Here is a 14,189-nt window from a genome sequence, read left to right on the forward strand (position 1 = left end):
TTGCTGAGAGCCAACCTCACCAAACTCAGGATGAAACTCATTCAAAGAAACTCTGTCCATTTAATCAACTCCTCTGCTGCCATCCCAGGGCCCTGATGCTATTACTACAAGTACTTATTTGTTCAAATGAATATTAACATTATAATTTAGTACCTAATTATGCTTCTCTACTCATAGCTGGAAATGTGATATTAAAATCCTTACATGCTCTTTGGCTATCAGCATGTACTTTTGTCAGTATTCTGGGATTGCCGGAGATTTCTTTCATGTACAATCTTTGTGCTCATATCTTTCCCTGTCTCTGATCTTCCCTTGTCACTACAGATTTACCCTCTGCTGTTGCCGGCTGTGTTGAGTACTGTGGTCTTGCTTGAATAAAATAGGACATCTAGAGTTCATCTCCTTCCTAAAGAGGTGTGTGCATAGATGCTGTTCAAATGGCTTCATCTTTTGTCTGATAATAGTACCAGCCACAGAGCATAGATTTTAAGATTCCACCACTGGGAAAACCATGCCTGCCACACATAAGTGCTCAATAAAGTTTGCCTAATTAATAATTCTCATATTGTCTCATATTTCTAGGCCGGTAGCCCTCAGTCCCGGATGCACATAAGAAAACATGTATCTTAAAAAAATCCTCATGCCTGGTCTCATGTCAGAACGGTGAAATCCATGCCTCTATGAATGGGTTTTCCAGATGGTTCCAACAGGCAGGGAGGATTGAGATCCCTGCTCCAGGCAGAGCCAACATATGAATGCTTTAAAGAGCCACTGTTCTCTCTATAATCAGTTCCAGTGTATAGCAGCCATTGGCAGATGATCGAAAAATTAGTTTCTGCTTGGAATTGTTCTGTGAACTGATTAGCCATATCCCTTTTAGTGGTGATGGAGAAAGGAATGTAGGCTTGATATTGGTAAAATTATTTTTGAAAAGAGATTTATCTATAAATATTTTAAAAGAGTGTCCTAATAGGAATTATTTGCGTCTGTAATGATATTTGTTGCTCTAACCTACAAGTGTTTTGTGCAAGTTCTCCCATAAGGCAGATCCCCCTGTTGGCAGGACTGGGTGTCCGTCTACCAGGATGCAGATGTCTCATAACCAATAACCCTGCTGTTACGAACACCATCCAGGCCTTCTGTTTTGAAAACATCTATTTGCAACTGGGAAAAAAAAGAAGCACAACAACTGGTATGTCTAAGTCACCCTCTTAAAAAACATGCATTTTCTGACAATCATGTTTAGAGATAGATTTGCTGAGCAAAGAGTACCCGTGTCCTTGAGGATCATGGGGTAGCATGGACCTTCTGTAGGCAGACTCTTTGCCTTACCAAGAATCTTCACCCATGTCCTTGTATGCCCTAGATAGGCCTCTTATCAAGGCAGAGTGAAATTCCGGAAACACTGAATGCAGCCTTGTTATCTTTACCCAGGAGCTCTAGCATCAGTTCAAATCAGAAAAGTGGATTGGGTTAAAGGCATCCCATGCATGAACCTTTGTATAATTTGAGCTGATTCTGCCCAGGGCCACACATCAGGAACAGTTTTATTTCTTCCTCACCAATCTGTATGCCATTTCTTGCCTTATTGCAGTGGCTACAATTTCCAGTACCCAGTTGAATGAATGGTGAGGGTGGACATTCCTGCCTTTCTTCCCTGTCTTAGAGGGAAGAGGTTTCTTTTTTTTGGTAACATAAACAGTTGTTGAGTTTTATCAAATGCCTTTTTTTTGCATCAGTTGATATGATCATGTGATTTTTTTCTTTAGCATGTCAATATGGCAGATTACATTGATAGATTTTTGAATGTAGAACCTCTTGTATATCTGAAATAAATACAACTTAAATTCAACTTGATCATGTGTCTGATTCTTTCTTTTATAACGCTGGTTCATTTGCTAATATTTTGTTGAAGATTTTTGTGCTCAAAATCATAAGAAATAATGGTTTGCAATTGTCTTATTTTGTACTGTATTTGTGTAGTTCTAGTATCAAGGTAAATAAAATAAGTTTGGAGGTACTTCTTCCTCTTCTATTTTCTGGAAAAGATTGTGTAAAATTTTGTTAATTCTTCTTTAAGTATTTGGTAGAATTTTCCATTGAAACTGAGCATTTCTTTTTTAGAAAAATTGTAATGACAAATTCAGTCTGTTTAATGGTTAGAGGACTAATTGGGTTATCTATTTCAACTTGGTTTTGGTAGTTTGTGGTTTTAAAAGAATTGGTCCATTTCTTCTAATTTGATAAATTTATGAGTGTAAAGTTGTTCATAGTATTCCATTCTTATTCTTTTAATGGCTGTGGGATCTGTTGTAATATCCCATTTCATCCTTCATACTGATGATTTGTGTCCTCTCTCTTTTTATCTTGGTCAGTCTTGATAGAGGTTTATCATTAAAAAAATTGTTTTAAAGAACAGCTTTTTGTTTTATTGATTTTTTTCTACCGTATTCCTGTTTTCAGTTCATTGATTTCTGCTCTGATCTTTATATTTCCTCCTCTTTGCTTGCTTTGTGTTTACTTTGCTTTTCCTTTTCTATTTTCTTGAGGCAGGAACTTAGATTACTAATTTGAGACTTTTCCTTTTTTCTAATGTATTTAGTGCTATAAATTTCTCTCTCAGCATTATTTTAGCTGCATACTACATATTTTGATATTTTATATATTAATTTTCATTCAGTTATATGTGTTTTAAATTTCTGTTGAGATTTCATATTTGACCCGTGGAATATTTAGAAGTGTATTGTTTAATTTCCAAGTGTGAGGTCAGGGGAGAATTTTGTTGGCTTCTTGAAATAGAAAATTGCCAGGTTGGCTTCTGAGCAGGTAATATGATATGAGCCTTGTAGGGTTTTATATACCTTTGATAAATCTAGATAAATACAGGAATACCTCTAATAGAAACATAAGGAAAACATTTGCTTCCTTTACTTCTTTGACATCTCTTAATTTGGAGCACTAGCAAATCTACTCATTTGGTCACACATTTTTTTCAAAGCATTTCTCATCGTATTTTGAGCACTATACTCTGTACTCACGTGCAGTATCTTCCTGGGCCCATGGTTCACAAATTCCGTCACTCACCATGTTGATGTCCCTCCCATCTGTGGCCTACCCTGTTTACATAAATTGCTGAAAACAGATCTTCTTATAGGGTATGGATTGTGCAAGTCATGAGATGTGGTGGTACTTAGCCAGTGACTTGGAGATGTAACTATGTGAGCTATATCCACGACCAAACACAGACAGTTATTGAGTAAGATTATTGTTACACCATCCTTTACTGAAAGTGATTTCTTTTAGCTATAGATATTTAGATAATTGCCTCTGTTTTTCATTTAATGGGATGGTGACAATGTTTGGATGATGAGAAGGAGGAAGAGGAGATGATGTTCTGAGACTCTACGTTCATGCCCTGCTCATATCCCTTATCTGTCCATCCACTCATCTATTGATTTTTCCATCTATCTGTTCTTGGTGATCACACTTACCGAGCTCATTATCACATCGGGATCTTTGCATTTGCTCTTCCTCTTTTTGGAAAGTTCTTTCTCTGACTTTTCATGTGCTGGATCCTTCTTGTCTTCTCTTCAACAAAGTCTTTCCTAATCATTCTATCTAAAAGAATTCCCTCTTAGTTATTATCACATTACCTTGTTTTTTCTTTTAAGATACTTTTCACTCTTTGAAATTGTCTTATTTATTTTTATCGACTTATTTATTTTCAGTCTTCCTTGCCAGAATACAAGTTCTATGAAGGCAGAGATATTATTTATTTTCTTTCCCAGCATATTACCAACACCTAGACCAGCATCCATACAGCTGACAATTCATACATACAATTATTTATTAATTAAATTAATAAATGTTAATTTTCTGACAATATAAGGTAGTGATTAAAAGTGCAGACTCTGCAGCCAGACTGTCTGCATTTAATTCTATGTATGCAAACTAGGGAATAGCATGCAATGACCTTGGGCAAGTTATTGATCATTTCTGTGCCTCAGTGGCCTCATGAAAGGAAAAATGGTATGAAATGAGAATAGTACATAACTCAAACTTATCATCGTCAGGAAGATTAAATGAAATAGAAATTTAAAAAAGGTACAGTGCCTAAAATAGCATCTGGAAACTCTATGCATTTAAAAACAACTACTACTACTAAATAATAGCCAAGGGCCATTTTTGGAAAATAAAGTAAAAAACAAGAAATACAACAACAACAAAAGAAAACAATTCCTACCTTGAATTTTAAATGTAATGAGTACTTCTGAGAGATTCTCAAATCCTAGTTAAGTACTCATGAAGAAAACAAGCCATTAGACTTGACCGCATCACTAACTGTCTTGGTGATCTTGAGCTCATTCAGAACCTTCCCTGAGTCTTTTTTTTTTTATTGAAGTAGAGTTGAATTACAATTTTGTGTTAATTTCTGCTGTACAGCAAAGTGATTCAGTTATACATATATATATATATATATATATATATATATATATATATATACATTCTTTCTTATAGTCTTTTCCATTATGGTTTATCACAGGATATTGAATATAGTTCCTTGTGCTATACAGTAGGACCTTGTTGTTTATCCATTCTATATATAATAGTTTACATCTGCTAACTCCAAACTCCCACTTCATCCCTCCCCCACCCCCCTCCCCATTGGCAGTCACAAGTCTGCAGAATCTTCTGTGAGTCTTAATCCCTCATATAGGAAGATTAAGGTTCGGACTAGAGAATCCCTAGGGAGCTCCCGGATTTAATTGTTTGAATCTCCACTTTCCAGATGCAAGTGGTTGAAGAGTCCCCACTACCTTGTGTCTGGCTCTGGGCTGGTCTTGTGTAGGAAGGAGAGTCTGGGCTGCACTGAGGCCTCTGGGGACAAGTGCACCTGCCTCTGCATGGGGCCTCTCAAAAGCAGACCTCCCAAACGTGTCACTGTGCCAGACCCCATGACTGCAGAGAACCACAGCATGGAAAGTGACCTCAGCCTTTTGACAGTCTGGCCCCAAAGCTCACTGCCCAGCCCCAGATGCCAGCCTTTTGGTAGCCACCCCACAGGTGCAACCTTTGTTGTGATGAGTGAGTTGGGGTGAAAAGCATACCCCCATACACACACAAGGCGTTAATGATAATAATTAATCAGCCCCTGGCAATTATACCCAATGATGTGTAAGGTCAGGATGACGTGCACTGTCAGTCAGCGGTGGTACTGGAGAAAGGGTGAGTGACAGAGCCAGGAGTGAGTAACACCTACTGCAGGATTAATCGCCAGTCAGAGCAGGGCTGTCACTCACTCTCACCGGGCCCAGGGTGCAGTATTGTGAGGCCTGTCAGTTTCCCTGGACTGGGAGACAGGAGGTGTCTGATGGTGACAACCTGTGCAGTGGAGCTGGCTCAACACGCCACTCAAGGCCCCAAGCCCCCACACTTGAGCTTATGAGAGAGCGCATCTACCCAGGCAAGGGGCAGCCTCCCTCAGTCTTTGATAGCACAGAGGGGGTCATGCAAACCCTGGAGGGTTTGCCAGGGGAACAAGGGAGACAAGCATAAGATGCTGAAGATGAGGCCAGCCCACAGACTTGTAGCTCCGTGTCCGGAGTCCTAAGTCCTGGTCTAGATTCCTCCACTTGCTCATCCTGAGACTTTAGAAACTCACATAATCTCACTGTGGTGGGATGCTATTGCCGAGCATTAACTAATTTCTTTTATAAACGGTCCCAGCAATCTCTTCCATTCTCCATCGCAGGTCCTTCACCCACCCACCATGTACACCCAGGCCAAGAATTCTAAGGCACACACAAGCAGTCATTTATTTATTTATTTTTTAGTGTTTGAGCTTCCACGGGTCAATGTTTTGACCTAAAAATAAATGTAGAAGTGTACTCTAGAGTGGAGGAAGGGACCGCTCTCCCCAGGCTGAGTGAGAGACCTCTGTAGAAAGATCAGGGCGTCCATCCTCTTCTTCTGGGCTGAGCAGAACCTCCAGGGGTGTTGGAGGATCTGAGAGCAGAGGATCTCCAGGCCTTGCTTCCCATGCAGGATCTGTAAAGTGGAAGGTCTGGAGTGGTCCCACACCTTGACAAGTGTTGATTACAGTGGAGCAAGCCTGTAGCCAGGTGATTTCAACAGAGGGGCAGAATCCCAGCTTCCTGGCACCGGAAGTGAAGGGGAGACGAAGCAGAACACAGGGCTTCCCCTGGAGTTGACTCATGCACCTGCTCTAATGTTTATTATCTGGGTTATATCTTCTGCAAATTTTCTCTTCATGACTCCTCATTTTTTTTCAAATTTGCTTGTTTGTCTTTTTCTAATTAGTTTGCGTGAATTTTTGTATGGTATGGAAAGTAACCTTATTATAAATATTATTTTCTAGCTCTATTATAAATATTATTTTCTAGCTCTATCATTTGTATGTTGACTTGTATTTTGCCAAACAAATGTCTTATATTTTTATAGGGTTAGATATAACTCCCTTTACTTTTTTAATAAAATATAAATAAGAATATTTTATTTATTTAGGAAAAAATAAATAAGATATAAGAAATAAGTAAGAATCAGTTTCCATTCTTATTTATTATTTAGGAAGGCGATATGAACCCCTGGATTGTGTGAACAATCTTCTGATTTTCTCGTAAAATTTCTTTCTTATTTGAGCCTTTTATCTAGTTGAAATTTATTTTTTGCCTATTGTTATAGGATAAAAGTCTTTTAAAATTTTATTCCATATGGATAAACAGTTTTGCCAATATTATTGATTAAATGGTCCATTTTTCCACACTGTATAAAACACTATCTTTGTCAAATATAAATTTCATATAGATGGGGATCAAATTCTGGATTTTTAATTAATTTCCATGAATCTATTTGTTTATTCATATGTCAATATTACGTTGATTTTTGTTGTAATGGCTTTTGAGAAGATTCTGGTAAGTCATAAAGTAAGTATCCACTCACTTTTTTCCCCCACATTTTGGGAGAAAGTTTTAGGCATATTATATGAGAATTCAAGGATTATGTTAGCCTTTTGGAATTCTACTTGGAATTGCATTAAATTTATAAATTAATTTTAGAAGAATTGATATATCTATCTATCTATCATCTATCTATCTTCCTGTCCAAGAGCCTGGTACAACTTTCTAGACATTTGGCTTCGTTTTACTCTTTTTATTACAATTTAAAATTTGTGTCATATGTGTCTTGTGGCTTTCCTGTTAACTTTATTCTTTAGTGTTTTGTCTTTTTTGTTGTATTGTGAATGGAATTTTTTTTACCTAATTCTATTCTAAGTGCTTAGTACTAAGTAAAGTAGCTATTGATTTTTACATATTTAGCTTATATATAGTTACCTTACAATCGTCTCATCACTTCTAGTGGGTTTTTTTCTTCTTACTTGTTGAAATATTGTGAGTTGTCTAGGTATACAATCAGCAAAAAGATAAATTTTTGTGTATATTCCAATGTTTGTAGCCATTATTTTAACTTTTTGTTTTGCATTTTCTCTAAGTGCCCTATCCAGTATGGTAGCCATGGCCACATCTGGCTATTAGAATTTAAATTAACAGAACTAAAATTCAGTACCTCAGCCACACTAGCCACATTTCAATTGCTCAATAGTCACATATGACAGTGGCTATCATATTGGATAGCACAGAATAGAGACTATTTCCACCACTGCAGAAATTTCTATTAGCACCATGCTAGGGCAAGAGAAATGTATAATAATATTTACAGTGGTGACTTCTGTATAATTCTTTTTAAAATAAATTTATTTTTTTATTTTATTTTATTTATTTTTGGCTGCGTTGTGTCTTTGTTTCTGCACGCGGTCTTTCTCTAGTTGTAGAGAGTGAGGGCTGCTGCAACGAAGTTGCAGTTCACGAGCTTCTCATTGCGGTGGCTTCTCTTGTTGCAGAGCACGGGCTCTAGGTGCGCGGGCTTCAATAGTTGTGGCACACAGGCTTAGTTGCTCCGCAGCATGTGGGATCTTCCCGGACCAGGGATTGAACCTGTGTCCCCTGCACTGGCAGGTGGATTCTTAACCACTGCACCACCAGGGAAGTCCCACTTCTGTATAATTCTTGATTTTAATTGAAATGTTTTACTATGTTCAGTAGTAGTCAAGGAAATGCAACTTAGATTAATGATGAGATTTTATATGAAAAAAAGATCTAATATCAACTAACATTGGTAGACATGAGGAAAAAGGATACCCTCATAGTTTCTGGTGAAGATGCGAAGTGTTATAACCTTTTGGGAAGGTGGTCTGGCAACATTTAAAAATATACATGCTATTCAACCCTGTGATTATCCTCTTGTAAAATGACCCCTTAGAACTGAAAGGACTAATACATAAGGACAGACAAGTGTACAAGGGTGTTACAGTGTTGTTTGCACTGGTCATAAATTGAAAACAGAGCAAATTTTGCAACCAGAATGGCTGAAGAAAGTGAGGTATGGCTTCAACATGGCATAGCATGCAGCCATTGACAAGAAAGAACTTGTCAATGTTCAGTGCTATGTTCAGGAGCTATGTTCAGTGACTGAGGAATTGCTACGAGGTATTGTTGAGTAGGAAAAATAAAATGCAGAAAAGTGTGTAAGATACACCATTTTTGTATATCAGACAATGAAAAATGCTCCAAAGAGTAGACGCATATGAACAGATATAAACATGTAAGTAGGATTATAGAGAATCCTTTGTATGAGTATGTATAGAATTATATGAATATGGAGAACCTTGTAGGTTGTTAACATGGGTTACCTGGCAGAGCAGACATGGGGTGTGGTGCTGTAAGAGTATGAGTGACGGGAGGGCATAAGTAATATTATTATTTATGGAAAGAATATATGCATATATGTGTATGGGTAAAGAAAATCTATAAATGAAGAGATGATTCCAAGGGTTAATAATGGTCATTTCAAGGTTATGTGACTTCAGATGACTCCTACTTTTTTTCGTGATTTTATATATTGTTGAATTCTATACAGAGAACAAGTAAGGCAAGTTAGAGAAAACAGAACTCTTTTATTATGGAACCCTCCCCCCAAATGCTTGGTGCAATGCCTGGCACATCACTATGTGCAGAGAAAACAAAACAAACAAATAAATAAACAAACAAACCCTAAAGGTTGAAAAGATTTGTGTTTTTGATAGCATTCTTGGTGATGAAATTGGTCTGTGTTCCAAAGTTAGGTAAATATTTACTTTATTTCCTGATATTAAAAAATTAAATATATCACATTATTTAATCCAGTTAATTTCAGTAGAGATTAAAAAAATTAAACCCATCTTTTTCCATCTTAGATGCATAAAAATATCTTCATTTAATGTATGTATATATTTTAAAAATATATTAATTTTTGAAAATTAACTAAATAGAATTTAACATTATTTTTGAATTACATCCTCTCTTCTGAGAAGTTCTTGTAAAGTTTCCTTCTCCTTTCTTTGAAACATGCCCATCACCCACAACAAAATAAACGCACACATACACATGCACACATACCCACACACACATACACAATCCAGATTGAAAATTATTACTCAAAGGTGTGGAGTAAAAGCAATTATCGCTCATTATTGTCTTTTTCTTAACTTTCTCTGGCATTATCAGTAATTTATTTTTCCAGATAAATTTTTAAATCATTTTGTCAAGTTTCATATCTCCCCCGCTCCCGCAAATCTGTTAGGATTTTGTTTAAGACTGTACATTACATTTCGGATTTTGTTTACATTTATATTTAGGATACATTTGTTTACATTTACATTTAGGATACTACATTTACATTTAGGATGCTACATTTACATTTAGGATAAAATTACATTTAGGATTTTGTTTAGTCCAGTACATTAATTTGGAAAGAATTAACATCTTTAAAATGCTCTGTCGTCTTATCCAGAAACACAAGGTTTACATTTTTCCTTTAAAAATCTTATAAGTTTTCTTTACGTATTTCTTTTAAGACTCTTCTTTAAAATTCAGCGTTTTTGTTTTTGACAGGAAAGTAGGATTTATTGGTGGGCATGAGTAAGGAGGGGACAGTACCAAAGCTCTCGGGAGTGCAGGGCTGGCCATGTGTCCAGAGGGCCACGACTAGGGATGTATTTGACCCCACAGCCATCCGGGATGAGCCGCTTTTCTGCCACCATGTTTTCAAATTCATCCGCTTTAAACTTAGTAAATCCCCACTTCTTGGAGATGTAGATCTTCTGGTAGCCAGGGAACTTGAACTCAGCCCTGCCTAGGGCCTCAATCATATGCTCCTTGTTCTGCAACTTTGTGCAGATGGACATTATGACTTGGCCAATGTGGACCCTGACCACTGTGCCCTGGGGCTTTCCAAAGGCACCTTGCATACCTGTTTGGAGCCTAGATTGGGGATAGCATGCCAGTCATGAATGTCCACTGGAAAGGGCTATGTGCAAGGTCCCTTAGGGCAACCTGTACAGGCAACAGGCTGCATGCGCTACCGAGGAGGCTGCTGTTTGCAGCCTTTGTACACCGATTCCCCACGGGGAATCTTTGCAGCTTAAGTGGCTGCAAAGAAAATTCATGTTTATTGAGTGTACTTTACATACAGCAAAATTCACCTTTTTAGGTGAACAATTCCGCAGCTTTTGACAAATGTATGCAGTTGTGTAACCACCAGTGCAATCAAGACAAAGAATATTTATATCACTGCATAAAATGTCCCCATTCCCTTCTAGTCAACCCCTCTCCTTACTCTTATCCCTTTTGTTTTTCCCCTAGAATGTCATACAAATGGAGTCCTACAGTGTGTTTGCTAATGACCTCTTGATTATCCCTGTAGTTTGGGTGAAGCTAACCCCATCTTCTTGGCTCTCAGGTGGGGGTTCAAGGATGCCAGCTTGGCCAGTGAGACTCAAACCCGGGAATTCTGTTGTAACTAGTGCAGAAGCTGAGCTCCCTTTCCACGGGCCTACTGAGCTCCTGGAAGACAAGCTTAGAGTTGCTGAAGGCCATCTTGCAAGGATGTGGGAAGAGGGTGCTCATGAACAAAGCCAAGAGTCAGAGAAAGATCCAGCCAGGCCTGAAGATGCAGCCCGGAATTTATCAGTTACCTGAGCAAATACAATAACTGCCAAGTTTTGTTTTTCTATGCCAGTCGGGGTAAGTTTTCTGTGACAGAAAGAGTCCTAACCAGGTTCCACATGCAAGTTTTTTTGTTTTTTCTTTGTTTGTTTGTTTGTTTTTTTTTTGACACCTACTATGAGCAAAGGCATAGATCATGAATTACCTGCATCAGTCTCAAAGCAGGTACACCAGAACAGGACTCTGATGAAGCATAAATGCAGGTAAATTAAGAAGTTTTAAAATATACATATATTTTAGTCTGAACATTCTGAATGAGTCTATACAGTTTCAATTCACCAGATAAATTCCTAGACCCAGCTTCTTCATCTGACCCATTACTTCTATTCTCAGTGGACACAGACTTTAATTTTCTCTAAGGAGCAAAAAGAAGTGGAGGGGACATTGCTATTTTGAGTAAGTCCCCAAGACCAGGTCATAATTTACATAAGTGGATCTTTTATTCTGCCTTTTACAAATCAGCTTCTATAAAATTTTGGTGGTGTAGTGTCTCTTCATATACATATGGGTAATGAAGAAGTAAAACTGTCTTTATTTGCAGATGACACAATTTTCTAGATAGAAAGGTCTAAGGAATCTACAAAGAAGCTACTAGAGATAATAACTGAGTTTAACAAGTTCCAAGATACAATATGAATACACAAAATATCAACTGTATCTTTTATATTAGCAACAGATAATTGGTAAGTTGAAATTTTAAAATACCATCTATAGTTGTATTAATAATACCAAATGTACATAAAGATAAATTTATAAAGATATATGCAAGACCAATAAACAGAAAAACTACAAAACATTGCTGAGAAAAATTAAAGAAGACCTAATAAAAAAGAGAGATATACCATCTTCATGGACTCATTATTGTTAAGATGTCAGTTCTCCCCTAACTGAGCTACAGATTCAATACAATCCCAGTTAAAATCTTAGCATGCTTTTTGAATGAATAGAAACAGACAAGGTGATTCTAAGGTAGTTCTTTACTTTGTAAAAGCAAAAGGAATAGAATAGCCAAAACTATTTTATGAAGAACAAGTGTGGAAGTCTCACAACATCTGATTTCAAGGCTTAATATAAAGCATCAGTAATCATAACAGTGTAATCGGCATAGGAATAGCCATATAGATTAATGAAACAGAATAATGTATCCAGGTATAGACCCATCCCTGCATGGTCAATTGATTCTTGACAAAGGGACAAAGATGATTTATGGGAAAAGGATAGTCTCTCAACAAATGGTGATGAAACAATTGGATATCCATATGGAAAAAATCACGACCCTTAAATTAACTTGAAATGGATTGTATTCTATTCATAATAAACATACAAAAGTTCATTTTTTAACCTAATAATAAAAACCACTTTAAAAATCAAGAATATAAACATCCAGGGAAAATTTCAAGAAGGCAGCTGAACAAGGAGATTGAACGTCTAAATTCCCTTTAAATTAGATTAGGGTTCAATGTAATCCCAATCACAGTGTGGAAAGGATTTTTTTCAGGAGGGGGATAAGAAACAAAATGTTTCTAAAGTAACATTAAATACCTGGAAGAAATTAGACAGGCAAGCAACAGGTAAAAAATTAAAACCAAAGAATAACTGGAGGAAGGGGAACTAGTTCTGCCAAATAAAATGTATTATAACATAAGAATCTTTAAATTTATTTGATACTGGAACAAAAATAAATATACAAATCTAAGAAGCAGACTAGAGAGATCTAAATCAGTTTTGTTAGACTATCTTAATATTTGAGGACTATTCCCCAGATGATGCTGGGGTAGATGGAAACCTACACAGGGGAAGTAAGCAGATTTTATTCTCGCATCATATACCAGATAAGTAAAAGGGTTGAAAAGTTAAATGTTAAATAAAAATCAAACTATAGCAAACTAGAGGAAAACATCAGTATATATTGAAATAATCTCTTGGCTGAGAGATGACTTAACACTATGGAAGAAATCATAGTGGGCCAGTGGATGTGGCTGTATTGGAATTTAAACATTTTACTTATAAGTGAAGTCACAGAGCGAACTCATAACTGGGAAAATATTTTCTGCAAATATAACAAACAAAGTGTTTTTACCCTACCTACAAAAAGAATTCAAATACATACATTTATTTTGTATTTATTTTTAAAAATTTATTGAAGTATAGTTGATTTACAATGTTGTGTTAATTTCTGCTGTACAGAAAAGTGATTCAGTTATATATATGTATACATTCTTTTTCATATTATTTTCCATTATGGTTTATCACAGGATATTGAATATAGTTCCCTGTGCTATAGAGTAGGACCTTGTTGTTTATCCATTCTATATGTAATAGTTCGCATCTGCTAACCCCAAACTCCCAATCCACATATAAATAAATTTTAAAAATTAAGATACCCAAAAGAAAAAAATGCATAGGCCACATAGAGAAAGTTGAATCAGAAGAGAGTAAAGGTAAATGACAAACGAGCATATGAAAGTATCAATCTCATGAGTAAATTTTAGGGATAATAATAAAAACAATAAATATGATACCATCTTTAGCCATCAAATGTATAGATCTTTCAGAAGTGTGATTCCCAGCACCAGCAAGGGCATAAGACAGAACCTGGACTTGGGGGAAGAGTAAATTGTTACATCTATTAAGAAGGCAGTTTAACAATATTCATCAACAGTTTTTAGAATGTTCATATTTTTGATTTAGTAAATTTACTTTTAAAAATGAAATTCTTAACTTTAAAATGTACTAAATTGCCTCATAAAAATAACATAAAATATGGACAGAGGTTCCCACATTATTCATAATGTCAGAGAGACAGAGAGAGAGAGAACTGAATTCCAACAATATATAGGGAATGGTTAATCAACACATTCACACTCTGGCATATTACACAGGCATTCCAAATGTTTACAAAGCGGGTTGAAAGATATGGGAAATTGTACGACTAAATGATAAATTGAGAAAAATATTTACAACCCTTGGTTAATATACATAATATGCAAAGTGTATCCACACATTAAAAAAAAAAAAAAAAAGGACAAGTTAAAGACAAGACCCGGTTAAAAACATGTCAAAGGTTAT

At 36.3% G+C, this 14,189-nt stretch overlaps 1 non-coding gene across 1 annotated transcript; it reads right to left on the reverse strand.

Annotated features, from left to right (window-relative positions):
- Positions 1-10,420: 10,420 nt before the first annotated feature.
- Positions 10,421-10,550, reverse strand: LOC112067334 (small nucleolar RNA SNORA70). Its single transcript, XR_002893210.1, has one exon. It is a non-coding gene; the product is annotated as a small nucleolar RNA SNORA70 (small nucleolar RNA).
- Positions 10,551-14,189: the final 3,639 nt, after the last annotated feature.

The sequence above is a fragment of the Physeter macrocephalus genome, chromosome 17, assembly GCF_002837175.3.
Source record: "Physeter macrocephalus isolate SW-GA chromosome 17, ASM283717v5, whole genome shotgun sequence".
In the NCBI taxonomy this organism is placed as follows: domain Eukaryota; kingdom Metazoa; phylum Chordata; class Mammalia; order Artiodactyla; family Physeteridae; genus Physeter; species Physeter macrocephalus.